The sequence below is a fragment of the Rana temporaria genome, chromosome 3 (assembly GCF_905171775.1).
Source record: "Rana temporaria chromosome 3, aRanTem1.1, whole genome shotgun sequence".
Classification (NCBI taxonomy): domain Eukaryota; kingdom Metazoa; phylum Chordata; class Amphibia; order Anura; family Ranidae; genus Rana; species Rana temporaria.
The window spans coordinates 449,650,685-449,661,857 of NC_053491.1; positions in this window are offsets into that span (position 1 = coordinate 449,650,685).

Below are 11,173 nucleotides of genomic sequence, written 5' to 3' on the forward strand. Positions count from 1 at the left end.
TGGTGTCGTTCATAATAGAGACCCAGCGTGACAATGGGGGAGTTGTGGTCGACTTCCAATAGGAAGGTATGAGCTGTCATTCTGAGGACATGAAGAAACGGAGGAGATTCCGCTTCTGCAATTTAACAGAGACTGGTAGTATAGAAAGAAGAGCAATTTTAGGAGAGGGAACCAGTGATTCATCGTAGATTTTGTTGTAACATTCAAATACCTGAGTCCAGAAGGGGCGGATCCTCTCACAATCCCACCAGACATGTAGATAAGTCCCCACAGCAGCGGAGCATCGCCAACAGGTTGCCGGGGTGTAAGGGAATATTTTGTGCAATACGGAGGGAACCCTGTACCATCTTGACAGAATCTTGTAGTTCTTTTCCTGTGCGTAACAGGAGATTGTGGACTTGTGAGTAAAGTAAAAAGAAGTCTGCCAGTCCGCCTGCCGGATGTCCTCACCCAAATCTGCAGACCACATCCCAGTGTAAGAGGGTAGCTCAGTGTGCGTGAGTGTTTTTAAGAGGCTATATACGGCCGAGAGTAGGTGTCTGGGCGTCTCCGAGAGGGAACACAGTCGTTCAAACTCTGTATGAGGGCGGTGTATCTGAGAGGAGGAATGTAGGTGCTTCCGTCGTAACATTTAAGTGTATTCTCAAATTGAGATACACTTAAATGTAGCTAAGATATGACTACCTGCGCCGTCGTATCTTAGCTGTCTAGTTCCGCCGGCCGCTAGAGGCGTGAACGCTGATATACGGCTAGAATGCGTTAAATCAGCGAGATACGCCTATTCACGAATGTATGCTTGCCGTCGCAGTAAAGATACGCCATTTACGTAAGGTGTTTTCAGGTGTAAAGTTAGTTCAACAAATAGCTGGCCTAGCCAATGTTAAGTATGGACGTCGTTCCCGCGTCGAATTTTGAAAATGTTACGCTGTTTGCGTAAGTCGTCCGTGAATGGGGCTGGACGTAATTTACATTCACGTCTAAACCAATAAGTCCTTGCGGCGTAATTTGGAGCATGCGCACTGGCATACGTTCACGGATGGCGCATGCGCCGTTCTTTCAAAAGGTCATTTACGTGGGGTCATGGTTTATTTACATAAAACACGCCCACCTCTTCACAATTTGAATTGGGCGCACTTACGCCGGCCCATTTACGCTACACCGCCGTAACTTAGGAGGCAAGTGCTTTGTGAATACAGCACTTGCCTCTCTGACTTACAGCGGCGTAGCGTAAATACGATACGCTACGCCGGCAGAAAGTTAAGCCAGTCTTTCTGAATCTGGCTATAAGATCACAAAGAGGCGGTCGGACCAGGCACAGGGGGCCAAATCCTCAAAAGAGATACGACGGCGTAACTGCTGTTACGCCGTCGTATCCCTGTTCCTAACTATGGAACTGATCCACAGAATCAGTTTTCCATAGTTAGGCAGAAGATCCGACAGGTGTAAGGGACTTACACTGCCGGATCTTAGGATGCAGTACCGCATCCGCCGCTGGGGGCATTTCGAGTCGAAATGCCGCCTAGCGTATGCAAATGAGCACTTACGGAGATCCATGAAGCGGTTTCGCTTCGTGAAATCTCCCTAAATGCTTACGCTGCAAGTGCAAAATTAGGGCTGCTTTTACAAAGTGTAAACTGTTTACACCTTGTAAAAGTAGACCCTTCTTCCTCGCGACGCGTTTTTTTTTTTTTTTTTCTTTTTTTTCCCGCCGTATCTTTTTTTTTTCCCGACGCAACTTTTTTACCCGGCGCGATCCTCAAAACTCGGCATATCGTAAAACCGCGCGATGCACGTCGGGAAAAATTACGTCACGAGCATGCGCAGTACGGCCGGCGCGGGAGCGCGCCTCATTTAAATGGGAATCACCCCCTGTTGATGAGGAACGCCTTGCGCCGGCCGGATTTAAGTTACACCGCTCAAAATTTCTAGGTAAGTGCTTTGTGGATCGGGCACTTAGTTAGAAATTTTGCGGCGGTGTAACTTAAATAGGAATATTTAAGTTAAGCCCGTTGGCTGAGGATTTGGCCCAGGGTTTTTAAAGTCTCCCAATAGACTCTATGCTGGAGCTGGTTCAAATGTGTTCAATCAGACGCTGATGGGGATCTCAGGTAAAAACACAGAAAAAAATTCCATAGTGTAGACTGTATATGACTGTATATGCCGCCGTAAGTAAGTGATATTGAAATATTTAAAAATTGTATTTCATTCCAGTTAATTTTGAAAGGCTTTAGCTTCAGCTAAAAAACAGTGATAATAAATTATAATCACTTGCAGAATTGAGCGATAGCGATTTGTGGGGAAATTCGTCATAAAAAAATAATAAGTAATGACAGCGACAATTCTGCAACTGAGCAAATTTCAGTGTTTTTGATTTGATTACATTATTGAATAATTTTTATTATAATTATATTATTATTTGTTATAATTATTTATAGTTATTTATTATAATATAATTTATGATTTTGTTTTTCAAACTTTATCATACCCGAGATGTCTACTAGACTCTTGTTTGGACAGATTTAAGTGAGTTATTCCTAACTACAGGCCTACAATCTAAAACGCCTTGTACCGCTTTCAGCACCTAAAACCAGAAAGAATCATAACGCCAGGGAGGTTAACATGTATGGAAATATTTACATGTTATGCTCCCCCTACATCTATGTACATCCCACTAAACATAACAGTGGAATAGCTCCAAAACACAAAGTGGGGGATCAGGGTGTTGGTATATAACAAAGGTGTGAATGTGGATCACCCGCTGGAGAAATATATTTTCCATTCCTTATGCAGGAGGCACAAGCAGATTCTCTAATTAAAGAAATGTAAATATAAAAGATCACCGTGACAAAGGAATTTTAATGTACTGTACATTTTCTAATGCTATACTGCAATGTTGTTTTTTTTCTTGTTTTATACAGATGTTATAATATGCTTTACTATATACAGCTTCAGCTAGTTTCAGATTTTATTATTCTCTCTTGTTAAAGGGAACCCACTGAGAAAGTGTAAAATGTATGTTGCATTTTGGTTGGTCCTTCTCACTCAGCTGCACCAAATCTCCATTCCCTCCGTGATAAATAGGATGAATAATACAAAATAACTTTTTCTATTGAAAAATAGATGTGTTGAACATGGCGAGATCTCCTTTGAAAAAGTGTGAACACCACTGTGATAAAAAAAAATGGATGTAAAAAATGTGCAAATGTTCTGCAGAAAGTTGTGTGAAGCTTGAGTAGAAATATTGATAAACAGACCCCTAAGGCCTCGTACACACGACCGAACATGTCTGCTGAAACTGGTCTGTCGGACCAGTTTCCGCGGACATGTCCGACCTTGTGTAGGGCCGACCGGACAGTTTTCCAGCCTAGCGGACAGGTTTCCAGCGGACAAATGTTTCTTAGCATGCTAAGAAACATGTCGCTGGAAATCTGTCCATCGGACATGTCCGATGGTCAGTACGACTCATCGGACATGTCCGCTGGCCCGAGAACCCGCGCATGGTGTCGAACTTCCGGGTTCGCGCACGTTGCCGCGTCATCGTCGCCGCTACGTCACCGCATCGTCACCGTGTTGTCTGTCCGCGGGGAATTTGGTCTGATGGTGTGTACAGCCATCAGACCAAATGATCCCAGTGGACATGTCCGATGAAAACGGTCCGCGGACCGTTTTCATCGGACATGCCCGCTCGTCTGTACGAGGCCTAAACCTTCTCCTAAACATCCCCAGTTGCTATATTTCCACATAACAATGAGAGGAAGTCTTTCTATCTCCAGCTATTATATAACAGAAATACCAGACATTGTCTGCCAACCAAAGAATGTATAAGGACAATAAGGAAGCCGGCAGGGTTGCTACTGAAGCTCCTCAAAGATGGACGTCTATTTGGAATTTTTTAGCACTTTATATGAACACATGAAAGATTAAGTGTTAGAATTTTTTATGCCACAAGCGACACAACGTTTTTCATTTTACATGTAAATCATCTGCATTGCCTCATTGAAATAGATAGACGCACTCACATATTTGTAAAATCATGTTTTGTATTTCGAAAATTCCAATAAAAGAAGCCAGTACTTAAAATCCTTAGTAAATTATTTATTGGGTACACATGTATTATGTATTTGTATTATAACATGAAAACAAGGCAAGAAATATTCTAACAGTACTTCTCATGAAATCAAAATGTATAATGGCTTATCAATACGCAGCACTCTGTATCTACTTTCATAACAAATTAGAGATTAGGTGTTAAAAAAAAAAAAAAATTATGTCAGAAGTGACACAACTTACATTTTACATTTCTTTACATTTTACATGTACGGTAAATCATTTTTCATTGTCTCATTGAAAGGTAATAGGCAGTAAAAAAAAAAAAAAATACACATACCATTGATGCACTTTTATGTTCTCAAACTGTTTTGTATTCACATATATTATTATAAAATGATAAAAAAAGACATACAACAGTACTTCTAATGAGATCAAAATGTATAATGGCTTATCAATACAAAGCACTCAATATCTACAACTAAAAAAATAAATAAAAAAAAATAAAAATAAATATATATATATATATATATATATATATATATATATATACACAAAAGCCTTTATTGTTGCTCATGACATCTAAATTAGCTACTTCAATACTAGGCACCTTTACCCCCTTTCTGCCCAGGCCAATTTTCAGCTTTCAGTGCTGTTGCACTTTGAATGACAATTGTGCGGTCATGCAACGCTGTATCCTAACCAAATTTTTTTCACACAAATAGAGTTTTCTTTGAGGCCTCGTACACACGATCAGTCCAAACCGATGAAAATGGACTGAAGTTCAGTTTCATCGGTCCAAACTGACCATGTGTACGCCCCATCGGTCTGTATTCCTTCAGTCCAGAAACAGAGACCTTGCTTTAAAATTGGACCGATGGACGCCTGACCGATAGGTCAAAACCGATAGTTAGGACGCAAAAGCATCGGTTCCAAACCCGGGCATGCTCAGAATCAAGTCGACGCATGCTTTGAAGCATTGAACTTCATTTTTTTCAGCACGTCGTCGTGTTTTACGTCACCGCGTTGGACTCGATCGGTTTTTGAACTGATGGTGTGTAGGCACATCAGACCATCAGTCTGCTTCATTGGTGAACCGATGAAACTGAACTTCACCCCGTTTTCATCAGTTTGGACTGATCGTGTGTACGAGGCCTTAGTGGTATTTAATTACCACTGGGTTTTTATTTATTTTTTGCTAAGAAAATAAAAAATACTGAACATTTTGAAATTCCTTTCTGTTATAAATGTTTTAGATAAATAATTGTTCTTCATAAATTTAGCTCAGACTGTATTCTGCCACATTTCAATGGTGAAAATAATCCAATTCATTGTTTATTATTTAGTCTGTGTGTTAGTACAAAAAAAGATGTTAAAATTTTATTTTTATATGTTTTTTTTTAACATACTGTGATCAGCGCAACATACTGTTACCATAGTAACAGTGTACTGCTCTGGGGAAGTGATCAGGATTTTTTTACACATTATGTTTCCTTATAGCACTGCATTATATTGCAATTAGCAAGAATTTTACTAAATAAAATTAATTAATTCAGTCTGTTTTGTTGTAATTTGCTGTGGTTGGTCAAAGTTAATCACATGGTACAGATGGGCTGTGATTGGCCCTGTCTGTACTATGTGATCAATTTGACCAATCACAGCACAATTGTACACATTGGATGGCAAGAAAGGAAGCCTTCCCCTGTGTACAATTGTAATGTGACCTGCAGTCACATGGTACCAGCAGCGAGTCGGTACTCTGATCAGTCATTGGCTGTGTCCCATGGATATGGCTGGCAACCGATTGCACCACTGTGCGGCCACGCTATCACAGCTTCTTGAGAGGACATCATATGACATACACTGAGATTAACAGAACCACCGCCCAGCCATCATTTGTCTATAGGCCGGGTGGGAAGTAGTGGAAAACAATTACAATTACACAGCCACACATGGAAAAAATAAATAAAAATTTCTGGTAAGATTTTTGGACCAACAATATGTACATAGAGGGGCAGATCCACAGAGCGAGTACACTGGCGTATCTACTGATACGCCGGCGTACTTTCAAATTAATCGCGTCGTATCGTTGTTTTGAATCCTCAAAACAAGATACGACGGCATCTAGGTTAGATCCGACAGGTGTACGCTGGGTGGCGTTCACATCGTTTTCCGCGTTGGGTATGCAAATTAGCTATTTCCGACGATCCACGAACGTACGAGCGGACGGCGCATTTTTTTACGGCATCTCTAGTCGGCTTTTTCCGGCGTATAGTTAAAGCTGGTATTTCGTCGCGTATAGTTAGAACTGCCATGGTAAGTATGGCCGTCGTTCCCGCGTTTATTTTGATTTTTTTTTTGCGTAAGTCGCCCGTGAATCGGGATGGACGTAATTCACGTCTATGTTAAAAAAAATGACGTCCTTGCGACGTCATTTAGCGCAATGCACAGCGGGAAATTTAGGGACGGCGCATGCGCAGTTCATTCGGCGCGGGGACACGCTTCATTTAAATGAAACACACCCCCTAATTGCCGATTTGAATTACGCGCCGTTACGCCGCCAGAGATAGACTACGCTGCCGTATCTTATGGCGCAAAATCTTTAAGGATTCAAACTAAAGCCAGGTAAGGTACGGCGGCGTAGCGTATCTCTGATACGCTGCGCGGGTGCAGATCTCTGTGGATCTGCCCCACTATCTTTAATAGAGATCCCTTAAAACACATGGGTAAGTAATATTCCAAAAGAACACATGATACCATGTAAATATTACTCCATAAAAAATATATATCATATCTTCTTTAACAATGTTTTAAAAACCCACCAAGGCCACTTCAGTTTTTAATCAACCAAAGCCACTTTAGTGTGCACTAAACAGTGTCTATTACATTGGTTTCACACACAGCAGCCACCCATCAAGGATGTCAAGCAATCTAATTAGAAGTCACTGTCCACTAGGTATTAGTGGCCCGGATTCAGAGAGATTTGCCCCCTTTTTACGGAGGCACAGGGCAGCATTTTTGCCCTGTGCCCCCGCAAATTTACTGCGCTACCCGCGATTCACGGAGCAGTAGCTCCGTAAATTGCGGGTGCGCTGTGTAAGCTTGCCCTGCGTAAGGGCGCCTAATGTAAATGATCCCGTAGGGGGCGGGAATCATTTAAATTCGGCGCGCTCTCGCGCCAAGCGTAGAGCGCATGCTCCGTCGGGAAACTTTCCCGACGTGCATTGCGGCAAATGACGTCGCAAGGACGTCATTTGCTTCAAAGTGAACGTGAATGGCGTCCAGCGCCATTCACGAATCACTTACGCAAACGACGTGAAATTCAAATTTCACGACGCGGGAACGGCGGCTATATTTTAGCATTGGCTGCCCCTACTATTAGAAGGGGCAGCGTTACGCTAAAGACGCCGTATGGAAACTCCGTACCTTGCGTACGCAGGGCTCGCGCAACATTGTGAATCGGTGGTAGTATGCAATTTGCATACTATACACTGAGCACAATGGGAGCGCCCCCTAGCGGTCATCGCAAGAATGCAGCCTAAAATCTGCGTGGCATAAGAGCCTTATGCCATGCAGATTTTAGGCTGCAGTCGGCGTTACGATGTTCCTGAATCAGGAGCATTCGTAACGCCGGAGCACGTCAGCAATTGCGCTGCGTAACTATGGTTACGCAGGCGCAATTGCTCTCTGAATCCAGGCCAGTATGTGTAAGGCCTGGTTCTCACTGGTGCGCTTTGACATGGGATTTGGCATGTCAAATCGCATGTCAAAACAACGGTAATTGCCGGCAATGGCACCGTCCTAATCGGTGCGACGCCGCATCTGCGGCACTGCACCAATTTCAAAAAGTAGTTCCTGTACTACTTTTTGCGATTTCAGGATGCGATTTACATTGACATCTGTGCAGAAACCTGCACAGATGTCTCTATAATCGCGGCCGAAATTTGGATGTGAGTTCAGGTGAACTCGCACGGCTTCACTCCCGCAGCCCAGTGTGAACCTGGGCTAAAACATCTTGTATGGCTAAATGTCCTCCAGTCCAAAATGACCAAAGAAACCGCACTGATGGTAATATCTATTTATGTCACCCAGGCATCTCAGAAATGCTGATGCAAATAAAAGCATTGTTACTGAAATGTCATTAAAACAAAATACATGAAGTTATACTTCAACCATAGAGGGCTGTAGAGGATAAGGAAGATAAAACCATAATGATGGAACCTTCTGAAACAAATACAGCTGGGTAAATATAACTATGTATTCCTAAAAAGTGGAATCCAATATTACTTTTTCAAATAAAGTCCCAGAAGATATCAGCCAGCTCTGTGTAGGTACAAGCTTAGAAGTTCATGAGATAATAAACCCAATTTTTTTTTATTTTAAATGCACTAGAGTGGGCGTCACTAAATGGTGACCCGCGGTCCGCGTCCGGCCCAAACTGCTGCTCTTTCCGGACCACGGCGATCGTGCCATTTAGTCGCCACTTTTGTCCCCAGCCCCCTCCTCCGCTATTATTAGCAGAGTAGAGGAGTGGACGGCGGGAGGCGGGACAATTATGGACTGTGGGCGGGACCAGAGAGGTAGCTGCCTGTCATGTTAGGTGATTGGCTGCCAGGAGGCGGTCCTAGCAGCCAATCACCAGTTCGCCGAAAAGTCAACCCGACAGCTCCAGCGCCTTCAGTTCATGATTGTCCCGCCTCCTGCTCTCCGCTCTGTGAAAGGTAGGAGTGGAGAGAGAAGGGAGGAAAATGTATGAAAAGGTTTAGGATGGGGAGTGGGGGCAGTGCTGTGTGTGTGGAGGGGGGGTCATGTAAAGGGGGCATCATGTAAAGGGGGCAGTACTGTGTGGGGGGATATGTGATGGGGCAATACTGTGTGGGGGGGGGGGAATATATGATGGGGCAATACTGTGTGGGGGGATATGTGATGGGGCAATAGTGTGTGTGGGTCATATGTGATGGGGCAATAGTGTGTGGGGGATCTGTGATGGGGGTCATGTAAAGGGGCAATACTGTGTGGGGGGATATGTGATGGGGCAATACAGTGTGGGGGGATATGTGATGGGGCAATACTGTGTGGGGAGATATGTGATGGGGTCATGTAAAGGGGGCAATACTGTGTGGGGGGATATGTAATGGGGCAATACTGTGTGGGGGGGATATGCGATTGGGCAATACTGTGTGGGGGGATATGTGATGGGGCAATACTGTGTGGGGGATCTGTGATGGGGGTCATGTAAAAGGGGCAATACTGTGTGGGGAGATATGTTATGGGGCAATACTGTGTGGGGGGATATGTGATGGGGCAATATTGTGTGGGGGGATATGTGATGGGGGATATGTGATGGGGCAATACTGTGTGGGTAGATATGTGATGGGGCAATACTGTGTGGGGAGATACGTGATGTGGGTCATGTAAAGGGGCAAAACTGTGTGGGGGGATATGTAATGGGGCAATTCTGTGTAGGGGATATGTGATGGGGCAATACTGTGTGAGGGGGATATGTGAAGGGGGTAATACTGGGTGGGGGATATGTGAAGGGGGTAATACTGTGGGGGGATATGTGAAGGGGGTAATACTGTGTGGGGGGATATGTAAAGGGGGTAATACTGTGTGGGGGATATGTGAAGGGGCAATACTGTGTGGGGTGATATGTGAAGTGGGGTAATACTGTGAAGTGGGGTAATACTGTGTGGGGTGATATGTGAAGTGGGGGTAATACTGTGTGGGGTGATATGTGAAGTGGGGGTAATACTGTGAATGGGGCAATACTGTGTGGGGGGATATGTGAAGTGGGGTAATACTGTGAAGGGGCAATACTGTGTGGGGGGATATGTGAAGTGGGGTAATACTGTGAAGGGGCAATACTGTGTGGGGGGATATGTGAAGGGGGTTAATACTATGTGGGGTGATATGTAAAGGGGGGTAATACTGTGTGGGGTGATATGTGATGGGGCAATACTGTGTGGGGTGATATGTGAAGGGGGACAGGGCTGTGGTGGGGAAGATGTGAAGGGGACAAGCAACTGCACACAAAATTAGGTGCTGCACAGAAAACGTGAAGGGGTACCATTGACTCCTAAATGCACTAAAATGCAAAGTGCAATTTTCTGCACATGGAAATTGCATGGTACAAACACATCATGCAGTTTCCATGTGGCTGTCTTTTTAAAAAGATGCCAGGACCTTTTCCCTGCAGAAAACGTAGGCACATCAGCCCATTCAAACAAATGGTGTGTCGTGCCTGCACACCTGGGCTGTGATGTAAAGAATTGGGGTAATCGCACAAAACTGCGATGCGGACCTCGGCTGGAAGAAAATTTTACTAATCGGACCTCCATGAATTTTAATTCAATACCCCTGCACTATAGTGATATCCATGCATGTGTGGCTGGGAAGAGACACCTGCATAGAGTACAATATATTTCTCATCTTATATGATTACTTTCTGAAGCAGTGCAGTAACAAATGTGCTCCATTTGCATATGAAATGTATACTGTATTAAAATATTATCGATATTCTTTATCTAACTGTAGCAGAAAAGTTAATACATTTTTTTGGCATTCAGGCCCTTTAGATGGCTTCTCTCCTGTGTGAGACGTGTTGTTTTTAAAGCGGGGGTTCACCCCAAAAAATGTTTTTAACATTACATTCAGGCGAGTTGTTAGAATGACAATCGGCTGTTTTTTTTTAAAATCCTTGCCGTACATACCGTTTTATATATATATGTTCACCGCGGCTTCTACCCAGATTATACCCAGAAGCCGTGGTGAACATTATATATATATATATATATATATGTTCACCACGGCTTCTGGGTATAATCTGCAGGACTAGGCATTCCTAATTGATTGACATGCTTCCGACCAGCGCATACAGCGCGACACGATTTGCCGAAAGAAGCCGGACTGCGAGTCGGCTCTATACGGCGCCTGCGCACCGACGTTCGGCTTATTTCGGCAACTCGTGACGCGCTGTATGCACCGGTCGGAAGCATGTCAATCAATTAGGAACGCCCAGTCCCGCGGATTATACCCGGAAGCCGCGGTGAACATATATATATAAAACGGTATGTACGGCAAGGATTTTAAAAAAAAACAGCCGATTGTCATTCTAACAACTCGC